The sequence below is a fragment of the Castor canadensis genome, chromosome 6 (assembly GCF_047511655.1).
Source record: "Castor canadensis chromosome 6, mCasCan1.hap1v2, whole genome shotgun sequence".
NCBI classification, from domain to species: Eukaryota; Metazoa; Chordata; class Mammalia; order Rodentia; family Castoridae; genus Castor; species Castor canadensis.
Window position 1 is genome coordinate 160,872,313 of NC_133391.1, and position 14,152 is coordinate 160,886,464.

Here is a 14,152-nt window from a genome sequence, read left to right on the forward strand (position 1 = left end):
TGCTGTTTTGGATCCTGTTGATGCTCTCTTTATATACCTTTAGCTGCTGAACCAGTTTACATTCACCTGGAATTTAAGCAATGGACCTTCAGAATATCCTCAAAGATTACTGCTGCTGCCAACTTTATTCCAAGGGGAACCTATTATTTGCAATGGGGAGTGACTATAGTGGCAACCCACAACAAACCCAATTGTTGGACTTCAAAATATTCACCTTAGGCTGGACAATGGCTCAACTGACAGGGTGCCTGCTTAGCTAGAGTGAAGGTCAGCATTCAAACCCCAGTGCCACCAAAAAATGTTATACCTGCAAATGATATTTACCAGGGCTTTTAGCACTATCACAAGATAAACATAATCAACTGGGAGTTCTGTATCAGGCCAACAACTATAGCTTGGATTTCAATAAGGAATGACATCCTAGATTGTTGATGTTAACAATTTATGACACACAGCAGAGTCATGCTGACCCATAGCCCCTGGTAACAGAAGAAAATAACAGCCTCAATCTAACCATCCCAGGCCATGATATGCTCTCACCTGATGCATTGTTGAATATGATTTGCTAACTTGTAGGGTGTTTTCATATTTACTTATTTGTTTTAATTGACAGATAATATTTATGTTTTATGTATTCTTTTTGCATTAGCTTTTCTTTCTTTTCCTTCCTTTCTTCCTTCCTTCCATCCTTCTTCCGTCCTTTTTCTTTCTTTCTTTGTTTCTTTGTCTATTTGTTTTTTTCTTTCTCTTTCTCTCTTTTCTTTCTTTCCTCCTTTCTTCCATTACTTTTCTTTCTTTGTTAAGGATCAAATCCAGGGCCTTGCACATGCTAGGCAAGTACTTTACTACAGAGTAACATTCCTAGTCCTTGCTTTTGTAAATGGTGAGGGGCTTTGGAGACAGGGTTTCCTTATACAGCTGAACCTGACCTTAAACTCTCTGTCCTCCTATATCTGTCTTCTGAATACTAGTATTACATGTCTAGGTAATTATGCCTGGAATTATAATTTTCTTTGCTCAATCATAATTTTAAAATAATTAGCCTTAGAGTGTGAAGGTCTTTATGTGGAGGATCTTCCTTTCATAAATTTAATTGGAGATGCTCTCATTCAAGTAAACATTTCCCTCATCTTCTCAGTAGAGACAGAGCTAGGGCTAGAGAATGGGGACTGTGTTTTACCTCATGATCAGGAACGTGCTTGAAGTCTGTTGGGTTAAACATATTAATTGAGTCTTAATGGAGTGTTATTAGTTTCTTTTAAACTCTTGATTTTTATGTCTAATATAAATCATTAGTAGGAAATAGGAAGGGAAACAGCTTTCAAATGAAATTCTGTTAGCCATTTCAAATTATTTTTGTGCTTTCTCAGGGAAATCATATGCCTGAAACAAATATAAGTCTCCATTTTCATAAACCTTTCTGGAGGAATGATTAAGTGATTGACAACTGAAATGTCATATTGTATGTATAGTAATGAAAAGCATACCTTCCATTGTCCACAAAAATTACAAGAAGCCAAGCTAAACATGAAATGATGAATAAAGAAAAGGTAAGCAAAATACAGCAATCTGGACACTTTGTTTCTTAAGTTCTATTAAAGAAGAAAATTAGTTTTTATACAATCTTCAAAAGAAGACAGGATAAAAAAAGTGGTGATTCTTTTTTATTCATTTTTATTAGGATATATTCATTGTACAGGGGGGATTCATTGTGACATTTTCCAATAGGCTTACATTGTACCTTGGTTAGATTTCCCCCACCATCTTCCCACCTGGACTCCCTCCATGCCCCACTTAAAGCAACTGCAAGAGGTTTCATTGTTCTATTTTGCATATGTATTTGAAGCACATTATTCTCCTTCATTCACCTTCCACTCTCCCACATGCCCCCCACCACAATGTACCTATTTTACAGTTCTGTCTTTCATTATCAATTTCAAAGTCAATGTTCAAAGGGGTTTCTTAAGGTATCCCCGCTATGAGAATATGTTTCTTTGATCAGTTCAGTCCCTTCCATTACTGTTCCTTACCTCTTCCCTCCCATCTCCATTATTCAACAGCTTTCAATACGCTTTATTATATCCTTTACCTGCACAGAAGTTATGTATTTCAATATTGTTAATGCTCTATCATCCTCTTTTGCTTTCTCTCCTCCCCAAGTTCTATAGAATAGTTCCACTAATACAAACATGTTTCACATGTAACTTTGTATATGATCAAGTTTGTTTTGTGTACATGTTTATCTTTTGGATCTCTCTTGCTTTGTGAGCCTAGCCTACTTCACATAACATGATGTCCTCCAATTGCATCCATTTACCTTCAAGCCACATGAAACATTTTTCTTGATCCGTTCATCAGTTGTAGGGAATCTGGGTAGTTTCCATAAGTCAATTAGTGTGAACAGCGCTGTGATGGTATCAGTGTGCAAATGTCTCTATTGTATGTATTTCCATGTGATCTTCAAATTATTAAGATGTAGATTATGAACATAAGTGTTCCTTCTTTTGTTTCTTTTTTAACCATACAAGGGTTTGAACTCAGGGTCTGTGCTTGTTAGGCAGATGCTCTATCACTTGAACTATACCTCCATAAATGTATTTCTTTCAATTTAAACAATATTCCCTTTCCATTAGGTTAACATGCTACTGACTGGAATGTTTGCATTTTTCAATATACACCTTAAATTGTTCTTTTATGGAAAGAACTTTATATGATTCCAGGTATTACATTTTGGAGTATGTTGTGAAAACTAATTGTGTTCTTCAAAATGTCTAATTGCTTTATTATTTTCACTCCTATAAAAATTAGATGTTGATTTTTCCTGAATTTCCCTTGATACAAGTTTAGCATGAATGAATAAAATTGCTTCTTTTATGTGTTACAGAGCTTACCCTATAACACATAACAATTTCTGGTGTCAAAATAATGTTAGCTAGTGAACTTAGTGTAGACATCTCTTTTCTTTAGTAAGCTGTGACATATTTAAGTTTTAGTACAGAAAGACTTTCTCATTTTTCTTTTCTTTTAGCATTTTTGCTGTAGCTTGGAAATAGTTTCTTATCAAGGGAAGAAAAAGGATTAACTTGACTAAAACCAGTTAAAATGCAAATGAAATGAATTTCTGGGCAATAAAGAATGTATTAAGCTGGAACCCTAATGAACACATAATAGTAAAAAGCCCCTGGAATATTTTATGTACCTCTATCTATTTCATCTTTATGCTCACTTAAATGTAAGTCTTCCAGTAAATTTAAAGGCTTTGCATTTGTTTGCTACAACAGGATTAACAGCTTTATCTCTGCATTTTAGACCGAGACAGTTTTGAACAAATCTACTTTATTTCAGTCTCCAAAAGCCAAGTCATAAAATCAGAAAACAGAAATCATATCTGACTTCTACAATTTATGTTCTTTTCACTGGAATTACTGAACTCCTATATTAGTGAGGGTATATAAGTATGGCTAACTATAATTAAAGGGCTTTGATTATTGCTATTAATGAATTTTACATTTAAATGAGAGAAAACTTAATATTTTTGTAAGATTCATGTATTAATTATTAGGATAATGATAAGGGAATTTTTTTAAATAGAAAAGGACATTATTCCCTGATAACACTCTATAGATAGAACAACTCCATTTATGGGCTGGAGAAGTTTCCCTAATGACTATCTCACTGAGATAGCCCTTTTGATGACATAAACCAGAGTTTAAGCAAACAGAGCTAGGTCATTTCTTTTACCTTGTTATACCTATTCACATTTTGCTCAAAGGCTGTTTAAAAATTCAGATGATTTTAATATATTATCCCATAAAATAATTGTGTAATCTATTATTATAATAGATCATAAAAGAGTATGGTTATTATAGAGTGAGTACTATTCCAGAATCATAAAATGTTAATAAGTGTTCAAGGTCAAGAAAATGTAGGATAGGTTGAGAGTTAAATCTACAGAAGCTGGTACATTGTGAGTTGAAATAGCTACAAAAGATTCATGGTCTATTCTATGCCAAGAAAAGTATCCCTGAAAGTAATTTAAGTGATTAGTTTTACTTTTTTCATGTTCATCCGTTAGAAAGCATATGGAATAGCCTCGATGATTATAGTAATAAAAAGGGACCATTTACTACTCATGGCACTATTGAAACTAGGAGATGTAAGGTCATATAGAGCAAGAGAAAGATGCTTTAAAATAGAAGCCATAGAAATGTTTCATTTCCTGTGCACTATCCACTTTATGTATACTATTCATTTGGTATTAAAAAGAAAGAGTTCCTGTCTTTTTCTTTTTCTTTCACTATATGGTGCCAATCTATCTACTAGTGAGAAACAAAATCATTGAATTACTGGATCAAATGAATTACTGAGTTGGTGGCCCCATCTAATTATTTAATGTGATAGACTTTCTGAAGACTCTTTCTTTCTGAAGCCAAAATATTCATTCACCTTGTCAACTGCTTCATGAGTCAAAGATCCCTTACCAAATATATGCTCTATCTTTCAGAACCTAGAAAGTGAAATGCTGCCTGGTGACTTAGAAAACATTTTAAGTGGCAGAAACAATGCTGAACTATTTAAATTATTCTCCCAAAAGTTAAAATCAATCTGTTCTTCTATCTGAAATATGTAGCTATACACTCATTTATATTTATATAGTCATGGAGTGCTTAATCTTACCCTCTTTGGAATAATTAGTTCTCTTCTGCTTATGCTTGGGGGAATATGGGGATGATTTCTTCTGCCATCTCTTTTTGGCTATACTTTTTTTTTTTAATGAGTCCTTCCCTATTTTTGAGAAAAGTCTGTACGTGAATATTCATTGATTGTGCTATTATGGAATGTGTCTTCTTCAAACTTGCAATACAGATTTTATTTTTATGATAATCTGCTATTCAGTCATTAATGATGGTTTCTGGTGAGCTGTTTGTAGGACACTATGGTAGAAAACAGATTGTTAGAGTCACTGGATAAAACATAACCAACAGTGTTTGGCTACACAACCCTTTTCCCACTCGTGTCTTATTTGTCAATTACCATTCTCTAGTGCTTATTCTCTTACCAAGTGGGGAAGATAATTTTCTCTCTGTTTTGATAGAAGTTGTTTGTGTAATGCCATACCAAAGAGTTTCTGCTATGTTTGTTTCTATTAAGAAAATAGGCTATAATCTAAATTCATATGTTTTATTTAACAGTGGACTTGCTACATTTTAAGATGTTAAAATAATATATTGTAATGAGGAACATGAGTATGATATAACTCTCACGATAAAATTCAGGTATGCATCTTGAATCAAAATATATATTAAGCAGAAACTGTTTTGCCCTTATCTCTAATTTTGTTGAAGAGAAAGTATAAACAATAATAAGAAAGACAAAGCATTTTTGCTAGTTGAGATAAGGATAGTTATACAGGGAGATTCCTAACATTATTTCCATGTACAAATGTGTTACATTCTAAGTTGATTCTTCTCGAACTGACCTTTGGGGGTAGGAGGGGAGAGAAAGGGGATGGCGGAGGAAGGAAAGGGGTTCAGGGTAAGGGGGAGAAATGGCCCAAACATTGTATGCTCATATGAATAAATGAAAAAGTAACAATAATAACTTATCTGAAAAAATATATATATATTAGGGAAATTATAGTAATTCATAAGACTTTTTTCACTAAAGAATAATTAATTACTTAAAACCAAGAAATGGATAATTCTTTCAAATAATGAAAATTGAGCAATAGTTGCAACAATCTGATAAATATTAGAAAGGCATAAAGTGCTATTTTACTAATTACTTTTCCTTGCAACACAATTCTCTAGGTAGTTGGGATTTTTAATGAATACCAGATATATATGTAAGCAAATTTCTTAGGATTTGATTATATAATATAAAATGTGCATTAAATAGAAATAGATTAAAATTTTATATATTATAACCAATTATAAAATCATACTTAACATTTTTTTAAATTCCTAGTCATTATAGTTACCCAATAGTTATTGGAAGTAACTTAAATTGAAAATAAATTAAATTTAAAGCAAACATCCTTTTTCAAATATCTGATCCAATTTATCGAACCTTGCTAATATTTGGGATATCAATTAAAGCCTAAGAAATATGATTAACTCAAGATCCACTTATGCATTAATACAGTATGATTATCATAGAATCAAGATACCATTAACAACAGGAAATTTTCATGTCCCTGTTAGCTGAATGTGAGAACAGGTTTTCTGAGAGCCCCAAGATTATTACTGTCTTCCCATGCCCTTGACCCTAGTTCCCTCTTTCACATACTATCCTCCGAAGCCCATTTACAGATGACAGCTGAGCCAGACCTGCCTGTATACACCCAACTGATAAAAGTATGTGTCAAAACATTATCATTCGGAAATGATATTAGTCTCATACCTGAGACAAAGAACTTTTTTCAGAACTCTGTCAAAGTCAATAATTCATAGTACCATTCATCTTGGGAGCTCCAACCAATCTTCACTGCTGTATTCTGACTACTCATTTTAATAATAAGAGTTTCTTCCCAGAAATCTTGGTCTTCTCCATAGGAAAAGACTGTCAGATTTTCAGCTATAAACCTTCTAGCTAGAACCCAATTGGATTTGGATCAAAGTGAGATATTTTGTCCTCAAAATCACAGCACAGGTTGGGTGTGACCATCTTTGACAGATGGTCTTCTTTCACCAAACATCCTTGTGCTATGGGCAGGCTCATTGAAATGATGGAGTGACAAAGGAGTATTGTTTGTCCAAGAAGCAAATCCTGCTATCAATAGAGTGTCAGCAAGTTTAGAAGTTTGTAGTCAATAACCTTGAAAGTCAGCAATACATGGAACCATGCCAAGCTGGAAAAAAAGATAGGCAGTTTCTATGTCTACACTATCATGTGGAGAGAAAACATTGATGGAAGAAAAGTAATTAAGAGGCTTCAGATATGTGATGAAGATGTGTAACAGTAGATGACAAAAAAGCACTGCTAATCTTTATAAGAGAGAAAAAATGATTAGAGTCAATAATTGTCACCAGTTGTTTATTTTTTTAAAATGTAAATGTATATTAATGACACCCAGGGAAGAAAATCCACAGGCTTTTCTGTCCTACTTGCTTCTCCAGTTCTTTTGACTTCTGTCATAATTACATATTTCTCCTGCTTTTCTTTCTGTCTTCACTTTCTCCCATGGGACTCAGGCAACACCTGAGTAGTTATTTCTCCTACGAAATGTTTCTTCTCCCAATTTTAATGTATTTTTGTCATTTGTTTTACTATTGCATTTTAGTCTATACTGTTAGCAGTCTACTTTCTGCATTATGGATAAAATGTATTTTATTAATATATGAGAACTGTCAAGTTATGTCACTTGACTAAATTATACCAGGACAATGGGCTATAAGAGCTAAACTTATAAAGGATTTATAGTAAAAAAATAGGCTTTGTATGTGATGGGAAATCATGTCATTAATAGTTGTTGCAATTGTGATGTTAAAGTATAAATCATGATATAATGGGATTTTTAAGGGAAAACATTATAACATTTAATCATGAAATATTTTTTCTTAAATGTAAAGCAGATCCATTATTTTATTTTATTTTAATTTTTTGGCAGTACTGGAGTTTGAACTCAGGGCCTCTTGCTTGCTAGACAAGCCATCTAGAATTTGAACCACACCTCCAGCCTTTCTGTTTTTATATCTTATTTTTGAGACAGGGTTTCCCTATATTTGTCCAAATCGTCCTTAAACTCTCAGTTCTCTGCATCCAGAGAAGCTAAGACCACAACAATGCATTATCATGCCTGGTAATTATATAATTTTATAAGAAAATGAATCAGGTATCACTTATGCAGCCTGTTCAAGGGTTACCAGTGAAAAGCACTCGTGACTTCTCTGAGCACTGTCTGCATCCCAGACTGACAACACATGCACCTTCACAGAAACATTTTCACCTCAGTATAACCACTTGTTAAATTTTTCCTAAATAGAATAGTAACATAATGTTATACAAGTAGTCTAACAATTTTGGTAAACATTCAGAAAACACATGGTAAAGAATGTATAATTCTAGTATAGTCATAAAAATATAGCTGAAGAAGTGATATTTTATTTGCCATTGATATTTATCATTACACTGATTAAATGATTGTAGTCTCCCTTCTACACTATAAATTTACCTTTATTCTTCTAAATATAGAGGGATTCAATTCTTTTGTCTAATGTTACTCACTTATAAAAGAAAAAAATCTAATTTGATATTTTGCTGGATTATTTTACTTTTTTACTTAGTACTACTTGAGACTATAATGTACTCATATATTTTTTAACATCATCAAAAATTTCTTTATAAATCCTATACCTTTCTCTTGTTCAAATTTCATATTGGATCTTTCTTCAGTAAAATTCATTGTCATGTTTATATGACCAATACATTTTAATGAAATCTTTTGTATAGCCATGATTCTTCAATATTATTTACAGATAATTTGAATATATGTACATTCATATAACTTCCCATGTCCATTGCATCCCCAATGGAGAATTCCCTGGCATGAGATCTACATTTTCTCTGGAAGAAATATAAATTAGTAGCATTCCTTTTTGGGTAGCCCCAAACTCAATATAGTTCTGAAATATACAACTTTTTGAGTCAAAAGCCACTTGTATAGGACACTCCCTTTATACCAATTCTGAACCTTTCTTCCTCCCCTATCTCTGGTACCAGATGTCCCTGGGGTAAGCAGGCTGGGTAGTCTCCATGCTCTTTCAGTCAATTTACCTGACTTGCTCTCTGCATTTCAATATTATATGCTTCTTTTTCCAGAATTTACTTCTGACATGATTCTAAGATGCTGGTTTTTTTCCATACATACACAACCTGAAATTATAAAATCTTAATGTCACATAAGATAAATCTCTGGTAAATGAGATAAGGGGGCCAGGGGACCAATTCTTCCCATTTTCCTCTTCCAATTGAAAGTCCCAACATGCAATTTATGTAGCTTCTTTCAGACCTACCACCTCACTGAACATATCTTTGGTACCTACTCCTTGGGATTGTACATCCTAGTAAAGTAATAGCATAGAATTCTACTACTTCACTCTGAATACATAAGTAACCAAAAAGAGTGGGAGTAAACTATGTATAGAAATTTGATGTCTTAAGTGACCTTAGAAAGCAGATTCTCCAGATGAGGATTTGCATTTGAGTTAATAATAAAAGAGAGATTGATAAAGATCTCTATGAAGTAAGTGTGCAGTGATAAATTCTGCCTTCCAGTAGCATACAATTTTTGTGGCTTTCACCTGTAATTAATGAAGATTGTGTAAGGAGAAAGTGAACTATGGTGATGCCCACCATTGGAGCACTTGACCAGAAATAAGAATAAAGATGATAGGGTGACTTTCAGTTTAACTAACTGAAAGTCTTGAAAAATTTAAATCCTTAGCACAAAAAATCAAAATCAATAAATGGATACTGAGAAAGATACAGGGTTTCTAAGGTAACTCTTTAAGCAGTTTCTCATTTTCTGCAGCCACAGGTATTTGGGTGCTAAGCATCTGGCCCAGTTCCAAAATATAAAAGTCCTGCAAAGAAGTTTTGACAACTTCTTATGTCAAAGTCAGGATATTCTGGATAAGAAATATCAGGGTGAAATAAGCCATATGGGCGACAAACCAAAGAAGCTTAGCTTCTGAATGTCCCTTGAACAACTTCAAAGACTGTACAAAATGTGCATGTATAATTTCAGAGTAATGAAGAATTTTCTTGCTTAGAATTAAAGTGTAAATATCCCCAATAGGAAGTAACCTACTCCAAACAAATTGCTGAGGAGAGTGCAGAATCTGTAATAGAGGAGAAGGGGTATGATATACGTTAATTGCAACCATTGACCAGCTACAATGGTGAGAAATGCATTTTTCAAGTCCTTTAGTTATTGCATATTACTACCTCCTTGAAGACAATGCTTCGCTTAATTGAACTTTTACTTCCATTCCTATAAAACAAGTGAAGACCTTGTAGATTTATAAAACTATAATCCTCAGTTTTTTCCATGACAGCTTAAAGAATGGAAGGAAGTGAGTAGTTCCAATAGACTACTGCATCAGACGTCTCAGATGGAACATTTGTATCCATTTTGCTGCACCAGTCTTTTGATCCATTGTTTCCAATTGGCTCTTTGTGGACACAGGTACAGCACGATGGCATCAGGCGTTATGCTGGTACAGTATTTCTCTCTCCTCATTTCCAGGAGCACATTCTTGATGCCCTTATGGGAATCCCTATGTACTGACCCATATGAAATATTTTAGGGTGAGAGGAATTAATGTCTAAATGGTATGTCTCTTATCAATGAAAGAACAAAGCCAGTGAATAAATCCTTCTCCCTTTCTTCCCCATGATGGCATAGCCTCGTGATTCAAACAGTTAATAAGTTGTATATAACAATACAGTACTCTTGTGCCTCTTTCTAGTTCTTTAGCCATCTGGTTCCTTCCTCACATTCTCTAGGATTATATAGCTACTGAGATAACAGTATCAAAGTTCTCTGCCCCAGATTTCACATTTTGGGAAACTCAGATTAAGATGTTCAATATATACAACTATATAAATGACTTTAAAAAGAAGGCTGGAGGTGTGGCTCAAATGATAGAGTGCCTGCTTTGCAAGCTCCAAGCCCTGAGTTATTAAAAAAAAATCACAAGCCAAAACATTAATAAGAAATACTTATTTTGTGCATGGAAAAAATACTAAAACTAAAATTGGCTGTGTTTTTAATAATTAAGGTTTTGTATGAAGATCTGTTGTTTCTCATATTTTCTTGTACAATGTCTCCTTTTCTAAAAGTCAATTTGCGAATATTAACCAAATAACTCTTCATTTTAATCATTGTGCTTATAATAATTCATGCAAGGCCTTGAATGTAAGGAAAATTTAAAATTTTGAGTGATAATTATTATATCATAAAGTTATTTATAACAGGAGGAAATACTGAAAATATACAGAGGCAAAAATAAATCACTTTACAATTAGGATAAATTTAGGTGATAGAATATTATATAATGTTTAAAATTCACATTCTGGAATAATATATACATGTCTTAATTTAATCTTAGTAGAAAACTCTCTTAAATCTTAGCAGTGTATGACTTATCTTTTAGATATATACCAAGATATTAATAATAGTTATTTATGATTTTTTGTATAGTATTTTCTTATATGGTATATATTTTACTTTTAAGATTTTAATAATAAGGTTATTTACAAATCAGATAAACTCCTTATTACCACAGATCATGTGATTAGTATATTTGCAAAATTTTAACTTTGATTTTTAAAATTTGTTTTTCAAAGTAAATGATCACTTTAAATAATACTTAACAGTAGATAAATATTCATGTATTCTTTCACCAAATGAAAATGCTGTTTCCTGTTATCAGTCATGTTTGATTTCGATCTGTGCAGTACATTTTAAAGCCAGGCAGTATAATATCTTCTGCTTTTTTTTGTTACTATGGCTTTGTGTTTATGGAGATTTGTGTGGCTCTAAAATTTTTTTTGTTTAAACTGTTTTTATTAGCATATATTAATTGTACAAAGGGATTTTTGTTGCAATATTGCCATGCATGCGTATTATGTTGTATTTCAAATTCACTCCCTCTATATTTGTTCCTGTCTCCTTTCTTCCCTTTTAAGAAAGAGTACTTTTGAAACTTAAAGGCATTCACACGGATTGGGCTGGAAATTAAACCTGGTTCAAATTGAGGGCATTCTAGCTTTATCTCCATATTGCTTGAGGAATTATAAACAGCTTTTGTGTGTGTGTGTGTGTGTGTGTGTTTGCTGGGTGAGATAATATTGTGGCATTTAGAAAAGTTCTTACAATGTATCAAATATATTATACTTGAATTCACCCACTCTACCTATCCCTCTCTCCCCTCATTCCAGGAATAGTTTCAACTGGTTTCATTTTTCCATTTACAAACAAGTGTACACAATATTTGCACCATATTCACCTTCCTACTCCCTTTCACTGCCACCTCACACCTTCCACTGGTACCTCTATCCCACACGTACATACGGAAATGTCACAAGGAAACTCCCCATGCAGCTATCTATCTTAAAGAAGCAGAACTGTCATTTCTTTCTTTTTTTTTTTCTTCTTTTTTCTTCTACAAAATTGGAGAACAGAGAGTAAAACGGGTCCTGCTTAGAGTGTGTAGGTGGGGGGCTCCATATAATTTTAAGACAGCTTTTCTAATGTTTATAGGATTCCGTTTGTATTTGGACAAAGATTGCATAGAATATGCTGATTGCTTTGGTTAGCATGGACATTTTAACAATAGTGATACTTTCAGTCTATGGCATAACTATCACTTTTATGTTTCTACTTTCTTTTTCATTAATGATTTATATTTTTTATTATGGAGATCTTTCTTCTCAGCTTGTTTATTCCTCAGTATTTTGTTTTTTATAGCTATTATAGATGGGATTGCTTTCCTATTTTAGTTAATTAGCTATTCTCAAAATGTCACACAATGGTAAGAATTTATCTGTTAGTCAATCTATCATATGCCTATCTAGTATATGTGTGGATAGATAAGTAGATAGATAAATGTAGAAGAAACCTATAAAATATAATTTACCAAGAAGCCTCTGGAATTTTCCAATGTGCAAAAGGCATTGACATTAACTTCTTAAATTCTGTCATTTCACAGAGAACTCCAGCTCCCTAAAAATTTACTAGCCTTTACAAATAATTCTTTTGCTTCCTAAAAATATTCAGTTCTTAATAAGACTTGTTTAAATTTAGGAAGACTTGTTTTAACTTAGGTCAGTTAACTTCATTGAAAATCAATTCCTCTACATAGGCCTCTGCTGAATAACCATTTTGACAAGTTGTAGTCTTAGTAAAATATTCAATCATAGTATTTTTGCAAAGCAACGTAGATTTCTCAAAACTGTCAAGACCGTGAAAGGGGTAAAAAAGTAAAGAAACTGATATAGACTCAAGGAAATTAAAGAAACAAGACAATGAAAATAATGTATGGCCTTTGCTTGGATCCTGGTTCACAAAAATATGGCTGTGATGTTCATGATTCAGCTAGCTTGAAAATCTGAATGTAGACTGTATATTGTATCATGATAAAAGATAAATATTAATCTGCTGGAGGTGGTAACCATATTGAAATTATGGCTTTAGACTAGCAGAAGGTCCAGAGAAGGAAATTTAATATGCAACACTCACAGAAAGAAGTGCAAACGAGCATTGAGCAGAGGCATCTGTTCAGAGCCAACCAAAATAGGGACGATGTGGTGGGTGCAAGAGTGACGGGGGCAAGGACAGGCCATAAGTACCAGTGCAGTGGAGCCAGGCCTTTCCTCTGTGCACCAAGCTGCATTGCAGCTTCTTCCTTGGGTATTACTTTCTGAGCACGAAGGAACATTCTGGAGAGTCAGGTGAATGTTGAGGAATCAAACATAGGAGTATTTTTGGTAAAGACTGTAGAATCTTTCACACACCTTTTGGCCACAAATAAGGCTTTCTATTTCTGTAAATAAGAACCCAAGATTCATTAAAGTGGTTCTCAGTAGTTAAGAAAATTAACAAGTTTGTTAGAAATGTGATTCAGTAAATCTAAGTTGCAGCCTATGCATCTGCATTTTAAACATGAAGATGGGTGAACTTTCTAATTTTAAAAATCATCTCATACAAAATGAAGTGTTTTACTGAGACATTTGTAATGTACTCTGAACATGTTCATCTCTTCTATTTCTTTCTTACCCTTTCTACCCCTTTTCCTTCCCCTTCTACCTCCCAGGTAGTCCCACTTTTACTTTCATGATAGTTTTCTTTTGTATTGTTTTTGTTCTTGATTTTTCCTTCAGTTTTCACAAACGACAGAAAACATGCAGTATTTGTCTTTGTAGGAGTGATTTATTTCACTGAATATGATCTTTTATTCCATCCATTTTCCATCAAATGACAAAATTTCTTTCTTCTTTATGTCTGAATAAAACTCCAATGTGTACATATATCGCATTTTTGGTAACTGTTCATCTGACGATGGGTATGTATGCTGATTCCATAGTTTGGCTGTTGTGAATAGTGCTATAATAAACATGGGTATTCAGGTATGACACACTTCTTGAT